Here is a 13,956-nt window from a genome sequence, read left to right as displayed (position 1 = left end):
TACCAAGTCAAAATACAGCTAAGGAAGCACCAGAGAACTGGCAAATGAAAACCTTCCTTCTCCACAGCAATGCTTAGTGTTTCCCTTGATGTAGCAATAAATATCTGAAGTTTCTCTGTTTCAAGCTAAAAAGAGGTGCCACTTGTATAAACAGGTGATTACTGTAGGGATGGGCAATGTGAATTTTTTCTTGCAAAAAGGTAATAGCTATTTTTTTTAACTAGCAGCTGTTCTAAGTAAGTTTAATATCTTATGGCTGTAACATGCTATATAGGATGGACAAGAGGAAAAAATAACTAGGGGTTTAATAGCACATCTGTGGCTAGTTAGTTATGGTAAACTTCAGGTATGTGGTGATTTCAGCATATGTTCCTAAATATTTTCCCAGCAACTGGATCCAAGACAAAACCTGTTACAGTCTTTTGGGGAGTAATTAATGCACCTAATCACTTCAAACCCTACCAAATAATGAAAAAGTATGCTTGATTTCACTGTAAAAAGCACTGATGAATGATCACCTCCAGAAATGAGGCTCCAAGCCCATGACAAGTTCTGTAGAAATGGCAGGAAAGTTCTGATCCTGAGCAGTGACACTGCTGATGGGACATAAAACATAAACAGAGGACTCCCAAACAGGGAGGTTTTGGGGCCAGAGAGAATTATAAAGGCATAAAGCAGCAATAACTTGCATCGAGCAGAGCACAACTTCCCATTCACTTGTCACAGTGATGACATGCTGCAGTGCTGTTGCTGAAGAGTTGGCTGGTGTGCAGCATGTCTCTGTGTTTTTCCTTTTCCCTTCCCTGTAAATTAATTCATCTGTATTTCCCCCATCTGGCCTGTCTTGCTCATATGTGTGTTTCTGTTTTCCACAATTTCTGTCCATAATGGCCACTTGCAGGCCAGACTTGCAGGCGCTGCTCCTCATCTCCTGAGGAGTCAACTCCTGGTGTTCCCTGCTTGCCCAGGCACGCAGACATGCTCCACCATGTCCCACAGGATCCTGATCTGAGCCTGCCTGCTGTGACACAGGGATACTCTACTGCTTGCTGGGTTCATGCAGCCCCACTGTGCTCCTGTCCAGACACTCAACTTTGTGCACACAGTCATCATCAGCTTTTGACCCATGGTTTCTCTGCCCTTTTTGCAGGGGTACAATAATGATTCTCTCCTCTGTTGCCCCACTGAGTCACCCTGCCCCATCACACTGATTTTTACCTACATGGCAGGGCGGTGGCTTTGGTGCTCTTTTCTCTTCTGCAAACTCATTTGTATGCTTTTCTCTCAGCCACATTAAGTTCTTTTAGACTTTTAAAGGATGAAGCTCTAAACTCAAGAATGTCTTAGTATGGTCCCCTTCTCTGGAAAGGGCCAGGAGAGGGAGATCTCCTCAGTCAGCTGCAGGACTGTGGACTTTACAGGAGAGCAGTACTCCATAAGCTGTGCACATTGACCATTAAAAGGCAGAATTGCTTTCCTGCCTCCTCTGCTTTCCTTCATCTTTGCCCTTCTGACAGTCACACTCTGCACTGCAGAAACAACCTGAGACCACAACCCCACTGATCCGAGCACTGGGCAAAGACAAAACAAGAAGCAACATCTGCCTAAAGAACTTGCTCTCTGACAGGCAGAGGGCAAGAGGCTGCAGGAGCAAAGGGAGTCACTGAACATCGAACTGATGATGATAAGCTCAGCCCTCAGACTTCCTAAATCACAGACTAACAGCTTCACGTGTTACACTAACCCTCTGGGCAACCCCCCTTGGACATGAATAGGGGCTGCCAGCCATCATTTGTTGTTAACTGTGAATCCAGCCCAAGGCATCCCTCCTATTGTCTCAAAAAATCATGTTTGTTTACTGGTGTCTGACTGTGGAGCCACGTTCATCTCACAACTTCAGAAAGTTTTTCTCTGTAACAGGAGACCTAGGAGCATGAGCACTGTGTTCTTTTTTTAGGAGATTTCCTCTCTTGTTTTTTTGTTGTTGTTGTTTGGTTGGGGTTTTTTTGTTGTTGTTATTGTTTTTGTTTTTTCTTTAAACTTCAAGGTCTTTTGACTTCACTTGGGGGAAACCTTCAGTGACTGCAGGACGCATGACAAATCTGCAGGAGTGCCTCCTTCCAAGGATTGCACCCCCCCTTTGCAGCCCACAAAGTGTTCTCAGAAGAGATGTAGCAAAAGTTAGCTCCAGATGCAGAGAGGCAGCTCTGAGACATGCTGTCCTCTGTGCTTTTATAATGCTCTTTACAGGCTGTGACATCATGGAGACAAAAAGATGTCCCTTCACTTTGACATTATTCAGTATATGGTCCAATTTGAAATGGTCAAATGGTCCAATGGAATGGTCCAGCCTGTACTCCCTGCTCCCCACTTCTTTCTATCCCCTAAATCCAGGGCCAAAGCAGCTTTCTCAACAGAAAGCTGTGAGCTCCAGGAACAAGGACCTGCTCTGTGTGGCACACCGTAATTACCCACCAGAGCAAAAGCTTTTCTCCTGGGAAGAAGGGATGTAAACAGGACTGTCTCCTACAACCAAGGAGAACAAACAGCTCAGAGCTGCAGCCATGCCGACAAGAAAATCATTCTGGAAATTTTTTCTTACAACACAGAGGAGACAAGTATTTTAAAAACCCAGAACTATTCCCAATTATCTTGTCAGAGTCAAGATATTTAAAGAATAAACTGTAAGTTGTGACAGCACAACTTCCTTGGTGGAAACCTTTGCTACTGTCACACACACACAAAGCTGCTCAAAACCTAAACCTCCAGATTGACTACTGTGTCAGCTACAAGACTTTACCACGGGAAAATACAGGGGTTTCCCAACCAGCAAAGCCACGAAGAACTTCGCAGGTACCCTACAAGGGGTCTTGCTCAAGGTCCCCCTGCTGCCGGTGGCATTGTCCTTGGCGGTTGCATCCTGTGTCAGCAGCTGCAGGCTCACACCGTCACCGCTGGAAGACAAAAGGAGATGTCCGTAGAAAAGCAGGTCAATGACGATTACTCCCAGAGCCCTGTGAAACCGGGGCACCAGAAAATCTGTATTCAGTTCTGGGCTCTCCCGCAGACTTCTGCCACGACCTTGGACTCATCATGTAACTTTCCTGCCCTTGTTTTCTCACTATTAACTAGAGCATATATTGAATAGGACTCATTTTATGAACTTGTGTAAAAGCGCTTTGATAGCCTGGGGTAAAAGCCAATTAAGACAGGGCGAGCAGTTGATGGGCCCAACCAATTACTAAAGTAAATGATTCACAAACATACTTGTTTTTGAAAGTGTCATTAAACCAAAAGAGATTTGCAAATTATTCACCTGTTTTTAGAGGCCGAATAAATCACGGGGAGGGGAGAGGGGGGTAAGCAAGGAACCAGCAATGCTTCACAAACGCTTGAAAAGCTCGCTGAAGACAAGCCCTTTGGGTGCGTGGCCGGGCGCCGGCAGGAACAGCAAGTTTTGGAAAGGTTTGGTCGTGTCCCTTTCCGTGCTTGATAGACCCGTCTTCCCTCCTGCAGATTTCCTTGTGGTGAGAAAGTTGATGCCGTTCATCTCAGCCGAGCCATGAATTGTGCTCAGCTGCGGAGAGAGAGAGAGAAGGCAGGAGCGCCCCGTTCAGCTTTGCGGAGCACACACGCCGCTCCCGCAGCGCCGCTGCCCGCGGAGCCGCCCGGGGCGGGCTGGGCTGGGGCGGGCCGGGGTGCGGGGGACGGGCGGGGCGCCGGGACTGTCCCTCCTTCCCTCCCTCCATCCATCCCTCCCCTCGCTGCCGCCCCGCCCGCCGCGGGCTCGGCGCCTCCCGCAGCCGCGGCCGCTGAGCGCGGCGGCCCCTCCGCCACCCGCGGGTCCTGCGCGGCCCCCGGAGCGGTGAGTCCCGCCGGGCAGGGCCGGGCCGGGCAGGGGGCGGCGGGAGGCGGGGAGGGGAAGGGAAGGGAAGGACGGCGGCGCTCGGAGGTGTCCCGGGGCGGACGGCGGTTCGCGGCAGTGGGGGGTTCATCCCTGGGTTCCCATCCTTTGCACCTGCTCGTTCTTCTCTCCCCCCGTGGCCGCCGTCTGTGGCGGGGCTCTCTCTCTGCCGGCGTTCCCCCGGGAGCTCGCCCCGAGCCCTGGTCCCGGGGAAGTTGCTCAGTGCCGCTCGCTGGAGCCTCTCTCCCTTTACCGCCGATCCCCCGCGCCCGGAGCTCCGGCTGCGGCTCCGTGCCGCTCTCCCCGAGCCCAGAGGATGTGGCACCGGGGTCTGAAACACCAAGGGCCGCCCCTCTTGGTGGTTATCTGTACTCCGATATTTGCACAGTAGTCAAATGGCTCTTTGGGTTATTTTACTTTCTGGTGGTTGTTTAAAACCGCGTCGTGCTGTAAAGGAGACAAAACCCCCAGCTGTTCTGTCAGAAGGAGATCTGTGCTGTTATGTCATTTCATAATTGCCTCAGAATTGCAAATCATGGCCTTAGTCTGCCGCTGGATCTGTGCCAAAGAGCTCTTGCATCTGTAAAGGATGGGTGGTTGTTTGGGTTCTTTTCCCTTTTTTTTTTTTTTTTTTTTTTTTTTTTTAATTTTTTTTGTCAAGAGTTGAGAATAATGGCTTTTTATTGGCGTGGGCTCTACACGTTAAGTTACTCCAGCCCATGTCTTTAAGTGAACACACGATGTAACTGTTCTAAGCAGTCAGGCTGATTCGCAGAGTCAAGACATTAAATCTTGGCTGGTGACAATGAGAATTGTGTCCTGCTGAAAAGTATTCAACTGCACTTCTTTGCGTGAGCTGAAGCAGTTTCTCATTGTTACTTCAGAAGTTCCGATTCTGCCCAGAGTGGCTGTTGCTTTTTGTGGGTAACAGACACAAGGAAAATAGCAACCTTCCGGCTTCAAACTAAACAATATCAGATTAATGACAGAGAAGAGCTCTGCAGATCAGAGATGCAGCCACTTGCAGAGCCTTAATTTGTGCCAGCACTTGGTTTGTAATCACAGAGACTAGATCTGCCCTACCCTACTATGCTGTGCAGTTCTACCGCTCACCATGGTACCACTTGGAGGAAAAAGTGTGGTCCTGCCAGCTATTCCCTTTTCCAAGGATGCTTTGGGCAGCAGGAGCAGGAGGAAGCTGAGGGAGACTGCTGCTGTGGGGTAGAGAAGCTGGGCATGGCTGTGCCCCTCAAGGCATGGTCATCTCTGAGCTGCGCCACCAGGGCACGTTAGAATACCAACTAAAATACCAATTTAGTCTGTCATTTCAAAGGATGGTCCCTTCTGCATCCTCCTTTCCTATGCTGGTGTTCAGTATTTCTCCACGCTCCAACATGTATTTGCCAGCACTTGGAAAAGACGGATCTTTCAGGGTCTGCCAGGCTGTGTGTATCAACTGGCATATTACAGTACTATATTGTTCTTTAGATGCATAACTTCACTGGCCTCTTATGACCTAAAAAGCACACAGAAAATAAACAAGGGCATATTGTTCAGTGGGAAGGATGCAGAAAGTTCTTCTACATTAGCTGTTAGTTAGGGAAACATTACTTTTAAGTGTTTCTCCTGATTGTCAGAAGAATGGCATGGCACATGTGAGCTTGTTTTTTGCCAAGCAAGCTCCATTTGGAAGGTGAGGCATTTCTGAACTTCTTGGTCACCTTGGAACTAGTTATGAGTGTATAGCAAAGTCCTGCCCAAATCTTCTCCTCTAATTAATTTGGCCAGAGGCCATCCTAATTAACCTTGAGGGAGTTCAGGGGTGGGAGTGCTTGCTATGAAACAATTGTTCTCTTGTAATTTGCCGTTCACAATGTGTTGACCAAGCCATGAGCTGCATCTCTAAAATCCTCTGGGTCTCTTGCTGAAGCCATTACACCAGTTTATTTGTTTTTTTTTTTCAGATGTTGTTTTCTTATCCTTAAGTGGAAGGGTTATCTTGCTTTCTGCAACCTTGCTATTGTGCTTTGTTGCAAGGGCCAATGGACTTGGGCTTGCTGGGGAAACTTACTCACCAGTTCCAGCTGTGAAGGAAGGGGTTGGTCAGCCTTTCAGCATTCCTCAAGCAATTGTTAAGGTCTCTATGTGAACTGATGGCATCTTTTCACATCTACCTAGAAATAACCCTCAGTTCTTCTGGTACTGGCAGTGCCTGTGGGGAACAAAAAGCCGCATTAGCCTCTTTGCCCATGAGTATTACAGTTAGAATATTAATGGAATTTGTCAGCCATAACTTGGATCATCTCAAATGGTGAGGCAAGGGAAAAAAATCTGAGATAGTTGAAAAAAGGGAAAAGAAAGTAAAAGGCTGGGTTCTGCTTTTTGAAAATGCTCATAGCACCCTGCAAGTCACTAAAAGCGTGATGAAGGGGCAGAAATTAACAGCTGTTTCTGAAATTTCAGGATGGTCCATCTTTCCCCTTGTGATGATGAATGCTCACCTTGTTGATCCAGGGGGCTAATCTGTTCCTCAGGAAGTGGGTCACCCTTCACCAGTCTGGGCTTATCTTACTGGTGGGCAGCCCTGCCCAGCACACACAGTTCCTCAGCAGCACAGCATTGATTGTGTGTAGCCTTCTCAAGCATCTGTCTAGTTTTTCTATGCTAATGCATAAAAATGCTACTTTGGCATTTATTTTCTGGTAGAATGAGGGGTCGGGGGGAAATCCTGCTGAGACTACCAGTCAGGACACACAGATCCAAGAAAGAGAGATCAAAGGCGTCTGTAATACAGGAAGAAGCAGAGGGTCAGTCTGGAAAAGAGGGCATTTGATTATACGGATAAGGGTAATAGAAAAGGGGTAACACACAGGAGAGGAGTGGCTGAAATGAGTGTGTCTGAAATGAGTAAACAAACAGATGTGTAAGACTATGCTGAGAATTTATTTACTCCAGAAGACACAATCCTTATCTCTCTGAAAGAAGAGAAGACCACACCAACCTTGGAACACTTCTGCTCCCAGCCACATTTGTGAGCAGGAGAAAGTGTTTGTTTATGGATCCCGCCTCTGTGAGTCCTGGCCCGATGGGCTGGCCTGTCCTGCTGTGATTAGTAGGATGCTAATGTGTGTAATCCTTTTGATCACAGAGCCCAGGCTCTATAAGTCATGTCACTGTCACCTCAAAGAAGTTCAGCCATGTGATAGATTCCTTATTAAAAATTTTTGCTTTGAAAGGTTTAATACAGTTATTATTGAGATTTTTTTCCCCTTTTTTTTTCTTTTGTCTTGTACTGATGGAGAGCTTTTCTTTAAAAAAATGCAAAAAATAATATTTATTCATGAAGTCCTAATGTGGGAGTAGCTTATTAGGACTTTGCCCATAGGTGTTTTAGGTGGGATGATTAGCCCATAATATCTTGATTTTAAGATGCGAGCAACAAATGTGATTCCCTGAGCTTTGTTCCACCAGGGAGGACTGCTCCATACAAAACTGTAAACAGCATGGAAATATTCACCTGAGTCCTAAGAAATATCCTCTTTTGCAGTTCCTTTTTGGGAGGCAAAGAGTTGACTAATTACGCTTTGTGCAATAAATGTACTATTTTGCTCTCCTGTTGTGACAGACAAAAGCTGTCATTTGAGGAAATACACCATATGCTGCCAATTGGTGTAAGGACCAGTTATATCTGGAGCACAGTGTCAGTGAGTGTTCTTTAACAATTGCTTCTTTTCTGAAAAAAACCTGCCAATTTCAGTGGACTGATGTGATGGTCTATTATCAATGAAAGCAAGTGGTTGAAAACCAACTAACACAAACAGTGGTATCGGTGCATACTTGGACATATCCTCTCTCCCTGGTTATGCATTTATATTTATTTGGATGCTTAAGAGCCTCAGCCTATCAGTGCTCAGTCAGGCCTGGATTGGTCCATGGCAAATTTAAAAATCAAACTTATTCCAGATACCAGCTCCCATCCATGCACAGTCAGACATGTTTTTCAGCATTGTGTGAACCCAATACTCAAACACCCACATTACTTAAAAAGAAAATCTCTCCCTCTCTACCATTTTTTCACGGCAAATGTGAGAAAGCAGTGTGTGAAACCTCCTAACAAACACCAGCACCTGAAGAGCTGCCATCACTCGTCGAGCTCTGCCCCAGGAGATGCTGTGCACTCTCTCTCATGCCATGGTGGGTTTGCAGATGCATCTGCACCAGTGAGATACAAGACAGGAATAACTACCTTCTGAGAGTTAAATAAACTGGAAGACTTTCTCCTCTCATCCTCCCCACTTCCTAATTTTATTGGAGACACATTGTATCATTAATTTGTTCTCTGGCACAGTGCCTCCAGGATTTCAGTGAGGTCTTTTTTGCTCAAAGAATGCAGAGAGGATGTGAGCTGTAATTTTCACTGTCTATGAATCTCTGTTAGAGAAAAAATGTGAACTCTCCTGCCCGCAGGTAATGAAAGTTGAACACAAAAATTCACGTATTTCTTTTTAATTTCTTTGAGGTGAATGGGAGGGACTGGCCTGGGAAGACATGCAGAGCCAACATAAAGTTGGCTTATCTTCCAGCAGTGACTTTGGCACGTCTTCCTCCTGTGTAGTCTGCAGTGTCTGCATGTAGCACTAGTGGCTTTGAAGCCTTCAGTACAGCACTGACTGTAATGGGAACTCTCTTGAAGCTTTGCCTGGTGTGTATCCATGATCTGATAAGAGTCCTTTGGTCAGGACCCCATTCTGGTGCCTCTGCTCATCTGCTACCTCGTCTCTGCTCAGGAGCCTTCAACCCGTAAGTGTGTGTTTTGTGTCTGAGCTTCCCTGTCCCTCCCATCCCTGGAGGAGAAGCAAAGTTTATTTTCTACCCCTGTGCCAGACCTGCTCCCCCTTAGCACCTTCCTCACTCTTCCCTGCATTGCAGAGATGTCAGGAAAAGAGGGTGCAAAGAGGGTTGTAGCAGGGGGGCTGGAGGGAAAAGTCACATTGTATTTGAGGTGAAGTGGCTATTTGTAACACTGAGAGACTTGTACCAAGGAGTTTTGATTTTTTTGGAAATTTTTGGGGCATGCCAACAAAACAATAAACTTGGGGGGGCGCGGCGGGGGGAAGGTAGAGTAAGAATATTAAAAAGTTTAGTTTCCATCCCAAATCCCTTGTTTCTGAGGCAGGATTTCTTCATCTGCACCACTTCTGATAGATGTTCATTTAGTCTATTCTTGAAAACCTGTATTGATTCACAGCCTGCCATCATAAACAGTGGATAACTATCATTATGGCTAGATAGTTCCTCCTAATATCTAATCTAAATCACACTTACTTCCTCTTAAGTCAGTCCCTTTGGTTATCCACATCTGCAGGGAGCAGGACAAGATTATTGCAGCCTTTTAGCAGCCTGACATATTTAAAACTTGTTATCATCTCTCATTCCCTCACCCTCATTCCTCTACACTTTTATTCCAACTGAACAAGCCCACTTCTTGTACTCTCTTCTCTAGGGGTCACACTTGGCTAAATTTTTTATCATTCCTGTGAGCATTTTGCTTGAGGTGGGGCCCAAACTGGATATAGAGCTGAGAGGAGTAAAGAACCTGATGTGTAATGCTCCTCTTGATATATCTCCAAGCTTATTCACATGTGTGTACCAAGCCCTGCACTGCTCTAATCATGAAACAATAGAATTGTTAAGGTTTGAAAAGTCTCTAAGATCATTGAGTCAAATGATGTTTTCCCTCTTTGTGACTCTAGCCCCAGAGACTCTTTTGCTGTGCTGCTCCATTTTGCACTTTTGCCTGACATCCTTCTTCAACTTGTTTTTTTACACCTGCCTCTATTGAGTCTCAGTCATTCATTTCAGAGTGGGTCTCTGATTTATTAAGATTTTATTCTAATTTTAAGGTCTGAAAATGCTCTCAGCATTCTCTAGAGATTTGTAATTGTAATCTTCCTCCTAATTTACAAGCCATTAATGGAAATACTGAATAGAGCAAGACCCCCAGGCACAACCCTTATGTGTCTTTTCAGGTTGTCATTGGACTTGCTACTGTTCCTTGAGTACAGATTTGAAGCATTTGTATGCCTGCCCACAGTAAATTATACCTCAATTGTATTCACCTGGTTTGCATATAAGACTATCACATGCATTCATCAAAGCTTTCCTCATTCCAACGTGTGACTTCTACTGTTTTTTCCTCCCTAGTCACTCTGCTCCCAGCTCCATCAAAGAAGAAAATTAAATAGATTAGGCTTAATTTGTTCTTGACAAGTCTATATTTTCTGTTTTCTCATGACTTTATCATAATGCAGCTGCAGTGCAAGGCAGCAAGCAGGGAGATGGAAACTCTTCTTGGATCACACACTTGCTCCCTCCTGCTCCATGATAAATCAACACTTGTTATAAGTATTTACAAGGGAATTGAATAATAATTTGTCTGATTTGTTATCAAAGCAAGGCTGTTTGGTCTATGATACCCCAGATCTGTCTCCTTCCCCCTTTTGTTTGAAGTTAGATAATGTTTGCCCTTCATTCATCCTTTGAGAATTTCTAGAACGTATTTACTTGTGGCTTGGAGGCAGCCCTGACTAGTTCCCTACTCCTTCCTTACTACTAGCCTATGCTTAATTAAGCCCCACAGAGTGAGATACATCCAACTTGCATTAATGTTCTCTAATCTCTTTCTCCTGTGTTCTAGAGTATCTTTGCATTTGATCATAATGAACACTCTTCACTCTTCAAACACATTAATTTTATCTTCCTGACAGAGCGTGTGTCTACAAGTCAGTGGATGTGGTGCTGGTTGATTCTGTAGCAGAGGGCAGGGACATGGCATTCTGGGGTGGCTGCCTGCACAGCACCACTGCAGCCTGCTGGTTACAGTCCCATCTGACTTTATTGTCCTGCAAAAGATTAAATTAGCAAGGTAAAAACCTTGTTTAATGTGCTTTTGATAGTGTGTTTTATATGCACACATGGAAAGCCAGAGTGAGAAAACAGGAGCAATTAAAATGTCCAAAGCCTTAGATAGTCTCCTGGGATGTAGCTCAGGGTTATATTTAGACAGAGCAAGTAGCACCATCTAGTATTAAAACAACCATAAGAACCTGTTTTCCATTGCTCTAGTCTGTCAGGCTTTTATCACTTGATCTGAGACTTTCAGGTTGTATCTCTCTCTCAGGGAAGGTTTATTTTAATATTGTCAGCTAAACCAATTCAACCATTTCCAAGAAAAACTAGAGGGGAGGAGAGAAGGAATGTTGTTTTGCCCACATTAGAAAGGGGAAAGAAAATAAATCCTCCAGCTTTTTGATGGAGAGCTGCGGCGACATCATGTTCAGGAATAGGATCTGTGGTGACAAGGCTTGAAGACATCAGTGCGTGTTCCTGCCAGACTCATCTCTGTTTCAAATTATTCAATTTTCTGAAGACTTTCCTCCCCATCCATCAGCATACCCGAGCCTCTGGTGCTGAGCAGCCCACTGGTGACCCAGCCCTGTGCTCATGCCCTCGCTGCTCCAAGAGATGTGCCAGCAGAGCATGCCTGTGTAGCCCTGGCACAGGGCTGTGCTGCTGGAGTGGGATCATCCCTGTAGTGACAGCTCCTGCTTCTTCCAGGTGCAGGTGAGATGGGGTCTCAAATCTGGGAGCAGAGAGCAGGCACAGAGGTGCTTCTGCTGGAAGTGTAGACGGGACAGTAGGTGTTCATCAGGAGGGGAAGGAGGAAACTGGGATGATGGATGCAAGCTGAGGACTTGGCCAGCAGAAGCTGTGAGGGGTGCAGGAGGAAGGACGGGCTGACTGCCACAGTGGTGGGCTGTGTGGGAGGAGTGGCTCAGCTGGTGGGACCAGGAGACAGGAGGGCAGAGAAGGGATCCTGGAGGAGAGGGGGAGGACAGCAAGAAGGATTGGTGAGTGTGGGAAGGGGGAAATGAGGGCACTGGGGTACATGGTGGTGAGGAGTTAACAGGGGTGGGGGGATATGGGACTTCCTGGACAAAAGTGTTCATGTTGGATTAGATGGACAGAGGGATGGAGGAAAGCACAGTGCACAAATTACTGCAACCAGTTTTTTGGCTCATCTCATGTCTTCATTGTGTGGACAGCTATTTACCACACTTAGCTTCATGTGCAAAGGCACTAGGTTCTTGCAGTAGTTGCTTTGGATGTACCTAGTTCACTTTTAAAGCTGAGTCCTTCAAAAAATCAGGTTGTAAGCACTTCAGACTGGGTGCCTAGAGTGGAGAGGATTGTTTTCACTTTAGTCTGTCTGCATAAATATTCTGTCTGGCACATGTCTGATATGAAATGGGAATAAAGTCACCCAGACGTGAGTAAAGATAAACTAGTTTAATGTGTGACCCATCTAGATAATATGCTTTGTAATTCAGATGCCTGTTAGTAACTTTATCTTCAGAGCAGTGTTTGAATAGTTGCTCAGGAAGAACTACCATCACCTAGCCTGCACACCAATCAAGATTGGACTCCTGCAAAATTCACTAGCCTCCAGTCATGTAATTAGAAACTGCAGCAAATTGTATGTCCATGTGGAGTGCCTCGATTTTGGCAATTCTTGATGTTGTATGCTTCATTTTGCAGTATGAATCATGTTCCTTTGGTGTTTTCTTTTCTTGAAAGTTGTACAAAATCATTTATATTATAAATATTTCTGCAGAGATGGGCAGGGCAAATCATGCTCAAGGACTTCTGAGGTTGTATACAGCCAGTTAAAGGGCTACCCCCTTCCCCTACATTTCAAGTAGCAGAGGGCAGGAGGGAGATGTTAAAAAGGGCAGCCAGGACCAAATCCTCTCACTTCTGCTCTCCCACCCAATATGTGGCTGCTGTGCCAGGATAGTCTCTAGAACTTGGGCTAAAGGAAGGAGCCTGCCAAGGGTCTGCTCAGAGCACCATGAAGGGAACATTCAGTGCCATGCAAGTCATTTCAGACCATGGAGCTAAGACTTGCTTCTGCCATTGCTGCAAGTGTTGGCATTCATCATCACTGGTACTGGTCATCATACAGATGGTGGTGGTACCTCCCCACCCCCCCCCCGCCCCCCCCAAAATAACAAGGCTTGGGAACCCCTGACACTGAAAAAAACTACAGACAAAGGCAGATCATAAATAGAAAACTATGTATTTACCCCACTGACAATGAATTCCAGAAGCAGCTCAGAGGAAACTAGCACCAAATTTCTTCAGGTTGTTTCTCAGGAGTGCTTTGGGCTTTTCTCAGGCTGGAGGTGAGATCTCTGCTCATGGATGGAGTGCCCCAAGGTGAGGTGCTCTGATGACGTTTCCATCTGGTGGTCCCATTGTGTCCTGCTTGCTCAGGCTGTGGGTCTCCATTGTGTCTGGCTGCATGGGGGCTGATGCTGATTTCCGCCGTTCACACTTGTTTCTTTGCATCTGAGAGTGCTGTTGAGAAGTTTCCAGAGAAAATCTTGGCCCCTGTTTCCAATGTAATGCCGAGTTGTACCGGCTGCTGGGGACAAGTCGGAAACACTGGCAAGATAGCAGGCATCCTCAGGAAGCAAACCCTATCAGAGAGCACTGATGTCATTGGCAAACAAAACATATGAGGGCTGGAAAAACAAACTGTTTTGCAATGTTGTTGATCCTCCCTCAAATTAGAAGCTCTGCACAGCCTTTACTCTGCGGTCCAGTCTGACAGATTATTTACATGGCAATGCTGCAGCAATGGTTTTGTCACTCCTGCCAATCCAATTCCTTTGATTTTATTTTTTAGGTTTATTTATCTAAGGGAGGGTGGGGTGAGTGTCCCAGAACTCTAGCCAGATTCAGAAAGCTGGCCAGCGTCCTTGCAGATGATGGGTGCTGACATGGTTGACGTCCTGCAAGCTTTCATCAAGCAGGACTTCCGGCTTCCCTGTCCCTGATCAGGTCCGGTGCAGGAGATGCTACTTCCCCATGACTTCTGCACAGCCCTCTGAGCCTATGTCCCAACAATGTCCCAACTAGTGAGCAGCTGCCACCGGTGCTGCTGCTTCCTTGGAGCTTGTGGCATTAGTATGGAGTAGGATTCTCCC

The 13,956-nt window shown here is 46.1% G+C and overlaps 1 protein-coding gene across 4 annotated transcripts in view; it reads left to right on the top strand.

Moving 5' to 3' along the window:
* Window positions 1-13,956, top strand: part of JCAD (junctional cadherin 5 associated) — a 59,998-nt gene that overhangs the window by 27,383 nt on the left and 18,659 nt on the right. For 2 of the 4 annotated variants that reach the window (XM_083878487.1, XM_083878484.1), the window contains exon 1: window positions 3,807-3,865. The exons of 1 other annotated variant lie outside the window; for it this stretch is intronic. The gene's annotated coding sequence lies outside the window, so the exon portion shown is untranslated. Of the gene's footprint in view, window positions 1-3,372; window positions 3,466-3,806; window positions 3,866-13,956 lie in introns of those variants that run through there. One more of the 4 variants, XM_083878486.1, reaches the window with a different exon arrangement.

The sequence above is a fragment of the Zosterops lateralis genome (assembly GCF_965231275.1).
Source record: "Zosterops lateralis genome assembly, chromosome: 1".
Taxonomy (NCBI): domain Eukaryota; kingdom Metazoa; phylum Chordata; class Aves; order Passeriformes; family Zosteropidae; genus Zosterops; species Zosterops lateralis.
The sequence above is the reverse complement of the archived record's forward strand: the minus strand, read 5'-3'. Positions and strand labels throughout refer to the sequence as shown.